A 10,751-nucleotide genomic window follows, 5' to 3' on the forward strand; every position below is an offset into this window, starting at 1 on the left:
GGGGGTGGGGGTGGGGGGGTCACACATGAGATTGTAAGACCTCATAGGAAAGAGAGGACAGCTGAAGGGCTTCTAAGGGGAAGAGGGAAGCTCGTGGCTGGGCCGTGGAGGGCGAGTTGCTTTTGCATCAAGAGGTGTTAGCAGGATGGAGCACACTCCCAGGGCAGAGGCTCAGGGATGGGGAAGCCCCCCATGGGCCTCCTCTCTTCATGCTGAGCCACGAAAGGGGCGCAGCCGCCCCAGTTAACCGCTGGCCAGGGAGAAGGGGCCCCCACTGCCAGCCCCCACACAGCATTAACCAAGTGCTTGGGTCGTGCTGCCTTCCTGCCTCTTACCTTCTGGAATCTCTCCATCAGATTAGGAAACTGAGACCGAGGGCCAGCATCCCACCCCCTCGTAGGTGGCCGAGGCAGGTGTGCACTCTTGTGCTTCCTACTTCTGATATCCTCGGCTTCTTGGAGGTGTCAGAAAGGCTTGGTAGGGACTCCCCTGGTGGTCCAGTGGCTAAGACACTGCACTCCCAATGCAGGGGTCCCCAGGGTTCCATCTCTGGTCCGGAAACTAGACCCCACACGCCGCAACTAAACATCCTCAATGCCGCAACAAACAGCGAAGCTCCCGAGTGTTGCAGCTAAGACCCAGCACATCCAAGGACCTCCTGTGGACCAGGCAGCTCCCCACGGAGGGTCTCACTGACTCCCAGTCACCAGTTTAGCATCCTCATCCCTGTTTTACAGAAGAGGAAACTGAGGCTCAAAGAGGTAAAGCAGCTTGTCCACGGTGACACAGGGAGGGATCGGATTTGAACCCAGGTCATCTGACCCTGGAGCCCCAGCACTGCCCTCTCTCAGCCCCAGACTGACCCAGGACCCTGAAGGCATCAAGGTTGACGGCTTTGGCCACAGGCCGCCCCAGAACACTCCGGCAGGACCATAAACAGCTGGGGGAAGTTCCCCTCCCTCCAGCGGCTGCCTTTTCATCTGGCTGGGCTTCGGGATCTGGCGAGAGGAGCCCGTTTATTGAGGAAGTTTATGCATTTAACAGTTTAAGCCTTTCTAAGCCTGTGGTACAACAGGATTTCAGAGCCGTTAACAATTCTGTGTGGTTAAGAGATTTTCATGGCTGTGCGGCAGCTGGCTCGGGCCCCACAGGCCCTGTTCTGGCCTCCACCCCTCGCCCTGCTGGGGCACCTCCTCCCTGGGGCTCTTTGTCCTCAGCCCCCACCCTGCCGCTTCTCCCTGCTCCCCTCATTCCTACTGCCTAGGGATGAACTTTGACCTCAGAGGGGAACTGAGGTCCAGAGAGGGGACGGGAGCTGCCCAAGGCCACACAGCAGGTGAGAGGCTTGAACTGAGTCCCTTCCCACACCCTGGACTGCCTTCCTTGGGTAAGGGAATGTGGCGGGAGGATGGTCTATTGTTAATTCCCTACTGGCAAGACTTACAAACCACCCCCCTCAAAACCAGCATCTGATCTCTACCAGGGCTTTGGGAACAGGGTTGGGGTGGGGAGACTTGCCCGGATTCACTCACCTTGTCAGCTATCGAGTTGAAATCAGAACTCAGGCCGAATGAGAATTCTTCACACAGTACAAAACGAGGTTTGTTGTTTTGGTTTGTTTCCATTGCTTGTCGGGGGTGGGGAGGGAATGCCATTTGTAATTATAATGTATTACATATGTACTGTATTTATTTACTTACACTCTGCCTCATTCCAGAAAAAGATTAGAGGCTGCTTTTGTGTAGCATTTGGTCTCACCCTATGAGATACTTTGATCTGAATGATGCCCACATGAGAGAAGCAAGGCGAAGATTATTAGCGCCATTTTAGAGGCAAGAAAATCTGAAACCAAGAGAGGACCGGACTTTCCCAGGGTCACAGTGCCCTTGGTGGCAGAGACGGGACTTGAGCCCAGTGCTCCGGCCTCCTGGCCCAGGCTCTCATGGGAGCCCCTTGTTGTCCCGTGATGTCCTGTTAGATGGCCCTCAGCCTTTACCTCCACCTCTGCAGGAACAAGACCCCAGGGACCCCTGGAACCACAGGAGATCTTAGTCTCCACCCCACAAGAGAGGTACCCTGGCAGAGTTCCTCACGGCCCCTAGGATGCGTGGTTCATGTAAAGAGGAAGGTGTGGTGGGCCCCTGATGACCACACAGATAAAGGGGCCCCAGGGTCACCCTGAGGGGTGGATAGGCCTTCAGACTCCCACCCTCTCTGCTCCCTCGGGCTCTTTGCTCCTTCACCAGGCCTTCCCAGTCTTTCTCCGTGGAACCCCATCCATGCAGGTTGGATGATACTGTTGTTTCCATCTCGAGGATTTATTTCCTGATCACGCTGACCCAGGAGAGGGTCACAAACTCACAAGGGCTCCCATGTCACTGGCACCCAGACGCAGTACATGAACTTTGCCTGTTGCCCGCTTGGCACCTCCTAAACAAAGGGGCCAAGCAACTGCTCACCAGCTTCACGCTTATAAAAACGGAGGCCCCAAGACGTTAGAAAAAATGGCTTATCCAGAGACCCGGCAATCAAACTCAGGGTCCAGTCCCACGCTCCCTATGCCTCCCACTGGGCCCTGATTGTAAATATCAGAGACAAGAGCCCAGGGAGGCAGGGAACGTGCATTGGTTGAGCGCCCACTGTGTGCTAGGCCTTCTGCTTTAGGCTTGGTGTAGAATTCTGGATCCCTGCAGTCCCCAGAAGTTGGGTACGGTTGTTATTTTCATTTTATAGAGGATGAAGCGGAGACTCAAAGAGGTTAAATAAATCAGCTCAGGATCACGCAGCTAATGAATGGTGGAGCCAGCACTGAAATCCAAAACCTGCTGTCTTCCCACTGGAATATTTGTGCATTTCATTGTGAGTGAAATATTTTTGCAATCTTTATCTCATTTGATTCTTGACAGCCCTAGGGTGTAAGAGGGATCTTATCCCCGTTGTTGAGCTGAGGACATTAAGGCTCAGCGAGGTGAGGTGCACTGCCTGAGGCTCACCGCTAGGAAGGGTCGGGGCTGGGACTAGAGCTGGGTCACTGGGTCGGTTTGACTCTGATGCCCAGGTTGTGTGACCCTCCCAGCCTCTTGCTGATGACTTGCATGAGAGCTCTCATGAACACGTTCATATCAGACCCCTGCCCCGTCGTTCTGCTGAAACTGCTCATAATCAAGGCCATGTTGTTCTTATTGTTCACTTGCTCAGTCGTGTCTGACTCTTTGTGACCCCATGGACTGCAGCACGCCAGGCTTCCCTGTCCCTCACTATCTCCTGGAGCTTGTTCAAACTCATGTCTATTGAGTTGGTGATGCCATCCAACCATCTCATCCTTTGTCGTCCCCTTCTCTTCCCACCTTCAATCTTTCCCAGCATCAAGGTCTTGTCCAGTGAGTCGGCTCTTTGCATCAGGTGGCCAAGGTATCGGAGCTTCAGCTTCAGCATCAGTCCTTCCAGTGAATATTCAGGGTTGATTTCCTTCAGAATGGACTGGTTGGATCTCCTTGCAGTCCAAGGGACTCTCAAGAGTCTTCTCCAGCGCTACAGTTCAAAAGCATCAATTCTTCGGCGTAGAGCCTTCTTTATGGTCCAACTCCCCCTTGAGTGACACCCGTGTCACCAATCCGTTGGTCAGTTCCCAGGTCTCAGCTTCCCCAGGGGCATGTGATAGAGAGACCACTGACTCCTGGTGTCCTTCCTGCTTTGCCAGGTGCTTTGTGGCCAGTCCCTGCTCACCTCCCACCTCTCTACCCCAGAGGACCCAGTGCTGAGTCCTTGGTCTCCTCCTCTTCTCTCTCCCTCTCTCCAGTTGATTTCATCCAGGCCCTCTCTGGCCAATCTCTAGCCCGGACCCCTTCTCTAATGTCCAGACTCCCATACCCAGCTACCAACTGGACATCTCCACCCATTCTCCTCCCTGCCCCCTAGTCTGTTCCCTGCCCTGCAGCTAGAGGTCCCTCTAAAACATGTCATGCCCTGCCTCTGCTCAGAACCCCCGAAGTCCCTCATCTGACATAAAGCAAAAGCCAGAAGGGCCCATAGAGCCCTCTGTGATCTGTCCCTCGCCACTCCAGACAGATTCTCACTTCTTGCCTCCTTCACTCCAGACCCGCTCACTTCCATGGCGGTTTCATCTGCCTGGAATGTTCTTTCCTTGGGTGTCTACATTGACTGCCTTCTCATCTTCTTCAGGTCTCTCCCCAAACTTCACCTTGTCACCAAGGTCCCCCATGGCCCTAGTTTTCAAAACGGTGCCCATGTGTTCACATGCACAGATGTGCACTTACACACGTGTGCACACAGCCTGTCCCTCTTCCCTCTTTATTTCTCTACATCACCCTTACTGCCACCTGACATGCTGTAGGCTCACTTCTTTATCTCTTAACTACTTGTCTCCCCAGCTGGAATGCAAACTCCAGGAGGGCAGATGTTTCTGTTTTATCCACTGCTGTCTCCAGCTTCTAGAGTGATGTTTAACTCATAGAAAGTGTAAGTACATTAGTTGCTCAGGTGTGTCCAACTCTTTGCAACCCCATGGACTATAGCCCACCAGGCTTCTCTGTCCGTGGAATTGTCCAGGCAAGAATACTGGTGTGGGTGGCCGTTCCCTTCTCCAGGGGATCTTCCCGACCAAGGGATCAAACCTAGGTCTCCCGCGTTGCAGGCAGATTCTTTGTCATCTAAGCCACCAGGGAAAACCTAGCTCATAGAAGCTACTCCATAAATGTTAGTTGCAGAGCCCCACTCACCCTAGTCTCACGCCCTGTACCCTCCCAACCCTGATGTGAGCGATGATGCTAACAAAGGCCCTTGGAGAGGCTGGGGGTTCTTTCTCCAGGGCAACCAGAGTGGCCAGGATGCCCAGCAGGTCTATCTGGGGTTGGGACAGGTGTTTCTAGACTTGGATTAAGGGTCCTTTTTCTTGAGATGCAGTATTTCCTGAAAAAATCTTAAATCCTTCTTGGAGCTGGGGGCCTCAGAAAGCATCTGTTAGTATTCCTTGTGTCTTCACCATTAACAACCATAATTCCAGTTCTTGCTCCCTTGCCTGCACTGGCCTATGTGTTTAGACTCCGCACATGGTGGTCCTTGACCAGGGCCTGCTGGGGGACCCATCTCTTAGCAGGAGCCTGCGGGAACCCACCAGGGGCCTGGGTCTGTACAGACACACAGCCAGAGGAGGCACCCAGCCCGCTGAGTCTCCAGCCTCAGGTGTCAGACCCCAGCCCCAGTGCCTGTCTCTCTTGAGGAAGTCTTTTCTGAGCCTCAGTTTCCTCATTGTTAAATGGGGCCTGCGGTCCCAGCCTCCCTGGGTTTAGAAGAGGCCCAGAGGAGTTATGGGAGCTCAGAAGATAGGCAAAGGATGGAGAGGGGAGGGGCGCTCCTGCTCCATCTGGGGAGGGGTGTTTCTTGGGTTGGGCACCAGGAAGTGCCCTGGCTGAGTGCCTGGAGGACAGAGCGTGTGTACATCATTCAGGGGGCTGGCGGTTGCTGGTAATCCCCTCTCAATTACAAGCAAGCCTGAGTACACAGCAGGCGCTTAATACATGGTTGTGGCACAGATGGTTTTAGCCAGATTGAGCAGCACAGGAGCAGCTCACAGATTCAGGGTGCCTGTCCGAATATGGGCTCTGTGCCCCCCACCCACTCACCCTAGGACGCTGGCAGAGTACCTCCCCCACCCCTCCCACCTCTGGGGTTCAGTGTGGCCACCTATAGAATGACTCTTATGTACCAACAGCCTCTAATTCTGTTCTTCCTGGTCCTCACAGTGCCGCCTGAGAGGCCAGCAGGGCAGCTGTGACCATTTGTGACCTGAGAATAGTGACCCCCTGTTACCTGCCACACCCTGGTGCCCTCAAGCAGGAAGGTTAAGGGGAAGAGCCAGCTGCTTTGATTCTCATACCGGTTCTGACATTTATGAGCTGTATGACTCTGGGCATGTGATCACTTCCCAAAAACCTCAACCTTCTCATCTAAATAATGGATGTAATAATGAATGGAATGTTACAGGTGAGTTGTGAGAGTGCAGTGCTATTATCAGAGTAAAGCACCGGGCACACGCCCAGCACGTGGCATGTGGTCAGTGCTGATCATAGCCTGGAACTAACTTATCTCAGTGCTCAAGGTTGTCATCATCCCCTTTCGCAGATGAGGAAACTGAGATTTAGAGAGAGTGAGTGAGTTACTTGCTCCAGGCCACACAGCAAGTAAGGCCCCTTAACTCCTGTCTAGGTGAGCAAAATCAGAGGCCTGGGTGGGACTTGAGAGCCAGTCGGAGCTATTTCCCGCCTCTGTCCCCTATGTCCCTGGCAAATTCTGGGCCCAGAGCCTCATGTTACCTTAGCTTCTTCCAGGGAACCAGACTCAGGCTTCATCCCTTAAAGGTGTCACCATCTGATTCACAGCATTTTAAAGGCCTGAGAATGGTCGCTGACCTTTTTAAGCTGCCTGGACAGACCAGGCAGCCTCAGGGGCCCCACATCCATATCCCTGGCAACTGCAGCCCTGGGCTGCCTTCCCCCTACACCCTGCCGTCAGAGCTGTCTGTCTGTGGGAGCTCCCCGGAGTCCTGGGAGAGGTGTACACGCACGCGTGTGCTGGGTCAGTGCAGGGCATCCCTGACATGGCTGCATGTATGTGTGCACTGGCCCTGGTAGACGTGGCAGAGTGTGCACGGGGCCTGATGGGAGTCTGTTTGTGTCTGTGTGTGTAGAAGCGTGCCCACTGACCCAACATCCCTCCACATGTGAGATTGGAACATCTCTGGACACAAGAGCATGTGCGTACATTTCAGGGGCGGGGCCCGTACATGCCCTTGCCCACACGCTCACCCTGGAGCCCACCGTTGGTCACTACTGCCCTTGTGCCTGTGTGTTCCTGTATCTGCCTGACTTGTCCCAGTACATGTGTGTACAAGGAGGAGCATACTCGTGCACATGCTGGCTCATTTGGACCAGTGCACACAGAGGAACGTAGGTGCCACAAAATGAGCGTGTGCACCCATCATGGTGTGAGGGGATCCCTGTGCATGGATGTGTGTGTCCTGAGTCAAGTAGATGTGTGTATATTTGTGAATATCCAACCACAAGGAAATCAAGCCTGAGTGTATATGTTCATTCATATATTGTATCAAACCACATGTACACATGCTTGGAAATAGGTATTTGTGTGCATGTGTGTCTCTGTGCGTGCAAGGGACCCCACTAGTGACGTGTGTGTGTCAGGGAGGGATACACACACACACACACACACACACACACTTTCTGGGGGCCAGAATGTCAGGGTCATTGATTTTCCGTCTCTTAGAAATTCCCTTTGAGGTCCTCTTCATGTCTCTTTCATGAACCAAACTCAGCAGTTCCAGCGCCCTTAAAGCAAATCGGCCCGTTTTGCAGCAAGCCTCTGTCCCCGGCCTGCCAGCCTCCCCCGCTGGTTGTGTGCACAGCACATACACCCAGAATCTGCTTATGATTTACGGGAAAGCAGGAGGGCCCCTGGCGGGGCTTCGGTGACGGTGCTGGGCTGGGGTCAGCTCCTCTGCTGTTTTCTAGTCGGTGGTCTTGGGCATTCCCTTACTTCCTGGAGCCTCCAGTTTCTCAGCTGCCAAGGAGGCCTGAACGGTGGTACAGACTTGATGGCAAGGCCCCTGCCCAGGCTGGCTCGGCATTTCTCTCACATTTGTGGGCTGTGTTTTGTTCACACAACGCTTCTGCCTTCTTCTCGGGGAGAGAGGCTGCATGTACATGAGGGCCGGTGGTGGACAGGCCGGCGGAGGAGCTGTCATGCCTCCTGGAGGAAGGGGCAACTGTGTGCCGCCCCCCCGCCATGCATCCCCACTGTGCTCTAAGCTGGCATCCCCTCATCCCGGCCTGCCCGCTGCCCTCTGTTACCCCCATTCCACAGAGGAGGAAACTGTGGCCAGAGAGCTGCAGGGGCCTGCCCAAACCTCACAGGAGGCAAGCCAGTATTGGGACCCAGATCCAGCTGACTCCAGGGCCTTCTTGAGCCTGCTAAGAACGCTTCCTAGAGCAGGCGGGAGAGAGAGATCAGGCCTCAAAGGACCTCCGTTCCCCAGAGGGTGGGCTGGAGGGTGTCCAAGCCCGAGGCGCCCCAGGAACAGAGGAGGGGAAGCCCCAGGCTGGAGGAAGGCAGGCCCTTCAGCCTCGGCCTCCTGCCCGCCGGCTCTCCGGGTCCCGGTCCCCTCCAGCTGGGCACCCCCTCGCTGGGGTCCCCTCCCATCCCTAGCGCTGCGGTCTTTGTGGCCCGGGAAGAATGCCTCTCTTTATCTCCCGGGCGCCCCTTCCCTTTGATTCTCCTCTCCCCAGCGTTTCTGCTGACCTCTGCGTGTTGGGAATCCAATTAGAGGAGCGGACAGGGAGAGTGACAGCCACGCTGAATCCCGCCTCGGCCCCTCCGAGCACGCCCGGCCGGAGCTTGCGGGCGATGCGGGGCCTGCTTGTCATGCCGGGCCCAGCGCGGGGCTTTGTGGGGATTAGCGGCCCGGGCCAGGGTGGGGCCTCTCCGCAGATGGGATCAGAAGTGCTGCTGGTGAATGTCACATCGAGGGGAGAGTAGGGGATCCCCCCTCTGCTCTGTGGGGAACCCAGCATGGGGAAGAAGCGGGGGGAATGGGCAGGAGGCAGGGTGGCCTTGGCGTGGAGTGGGTCACCACCTTGGCCGATAGACAGGATGCTTGGGGAAATGACGGCCCAGCCCATTTGGGTTATGTGGTTCCAGAGCTAGATCAAAGCAGAGCTGGCAGCCAGCCTCAGGTCTGCCTGCTGTAGGGGAGACACTTGAATTTCCACCTAGGAGGGGCATCGGGGGTTTAGGTGCTTGCAAGGGTGGGATATTATCTTGAAGCTTTATTTGTAAAACACTTTACTTATGACTGGGAGAGGCAACCCCCCAAATTGGAAAGGGGCGGCCACTTCATGATGGTGTCTGAAGACTTGCCCACCGCAACTACTCCTTGGCATGGCCACCAGCCTAAGGCCAAGACCCTGCCCTTCTCCACCCACCGCCAAGAAGTTATCCTTCTGGTTTACTGCCAAAGAAGATGAGGGTCTCAAGGACCGAAGGCCAGTCTGAGGCAGAGCTAGGATTCGTCTCCCCTCACCCCCTGCTCCTATCCCAGTATCACCCTGACCCCGTCCCCCACCTCCTAAATCAGGAGAGTCCCCCATGCCCCCTCCCCAAGGGGGTATTTGGTGTCTGAAGAAGTGGATTTCTAGCCCTCAGGGAAAACCATCAGCCTCACCCCCAGCCCCAGGAGCAGCAGGCAGAACACGGGCCAACAAATGCCCCAGACCCTCCAGAAACGGCTGGAGCCCACAGTGCACTGGGCCCGTCCTGGGCCCAAGCACCCAGGGAGATTTGGATCTGAGGTGGCTTCTGCCTCCAGGAGCTCACAGTGGTAGGTGTATAAAGGGGAAGCCCAGGACCGTGAGGACCCACAGGAGAAATGTGGGTGGAGATGGGACCACACTTCAGGCTGGGAGTCCCAGAGGACTTCCTGGGGGAAGCGGCACCTGAGCTGAGACCTGGAGGACAAGCTGAAATAGCTTGAGGAGGCCCCCCACCCGAATATTCCAGGCATGAGAGGCAGGGCAGGTGTGGGGCTTCCCGGGGAGGGGCACCTGCCCACGCTCATCCCTGTCCTCATTCCGCAGCTGCCTGGGCTGGGCAGGGCTGACGCATCTCCTGTCCCAGCGCCCCAGCCAGGCTGCACAGCTGTGACCACCTCCTGGGCCTGGAAGGGTTGGCAGTTTGGATGCTCAGCATCTTCAGGAAGAATTGTCGCAGAGGTGGGACAGCAAAGGGCCGGAGAGCACGCATTAGAGAACCAGGCCCCTTCCACACACCGCCTCTGTGGACCCCACATCAGCCCGAGAAGCAAGAAGTGCCACCCCATTTTACCAGTGAGAAAATGGTTCAGGGAAGCAAAGGGGCTGCCCAGACTCAGCATGTTAATATATGGCCCCAGCATCTACACTCAGGACCCGCACAGGCCTTTCCCCCGACTCTGGGCTATCACAGCCAGTGCAGGTACGAGTTTATCGTCTTTATGTTTTAGGTTCTCCTGTCCCAGCTCAATGCCTGGCACACAGAAGGTGCTCAGCGGGTGAGTGGTAGACGGATGGATGGATGGATGGAGAAAAACAATCATCAATCGATTCCTTACCTTAAAAAAAAATAACAGTGGCATTTGTCCCCATCCTGCCAGCAAAGACCGTATTAATGATGGATTAATCTTTCAGCTCAGTTCTCATGAATACAAAACGGGAAGGTGTGTGTGTGGACCCAAGAGAGCCAGAAAAGACATCCTGGGCTGCTTCCCACACCTGTCTGGACCTAAAGACACATGCTCAGTCACCCAGACCCACTCACATGTTCTCACCCACTCACACACTCTTGTACAGCCGACGCCCCCGCCAAGGGACCTCCACACCTCCCCACCCCTCCATCTCCCCAGTTCCAGGCGGAGGCCTCCATGGCCCTGCCCACAGGCACACAGCCTCTTCCAGCCCCTCCCCTCCCTCTGAACCTGACTGCTCCTCCTCGCCTGCCTTCCTCGCCTCCTTCTCTCCTTCCTTTTGTCTTCCCCTCCCATCCTCCTCCTGTGTTTGCTTTCTTCTTCTGTCTCTTGGTTTCTCTACCTTAATCGGGTTTCCCTGTCTTGGCTTCATCCTCCATTGTCTTGGCTTCATCCTCCATTGTCTTGGCTTCATCCTCCATTGTCTTGGCTTCATCCTCCA

This window comes from Bison bison, unplaced genomic scaffold (genome assembly GCF_000754665.1).
Source record: "Bison bison bison isolate TAMUID 2011002044 unplaced genomic scaffold, Bison_UMD1.0 scf7180017864516, whole genome shotgun sequence".
In the NCBI taxonomy this organism is placed as follows: domain Eukaryota; kingdom Metazoa; phylum Chordata; class Mammalia; order Artiodactyla; family Bovidae; genus Bison; species Bison bison.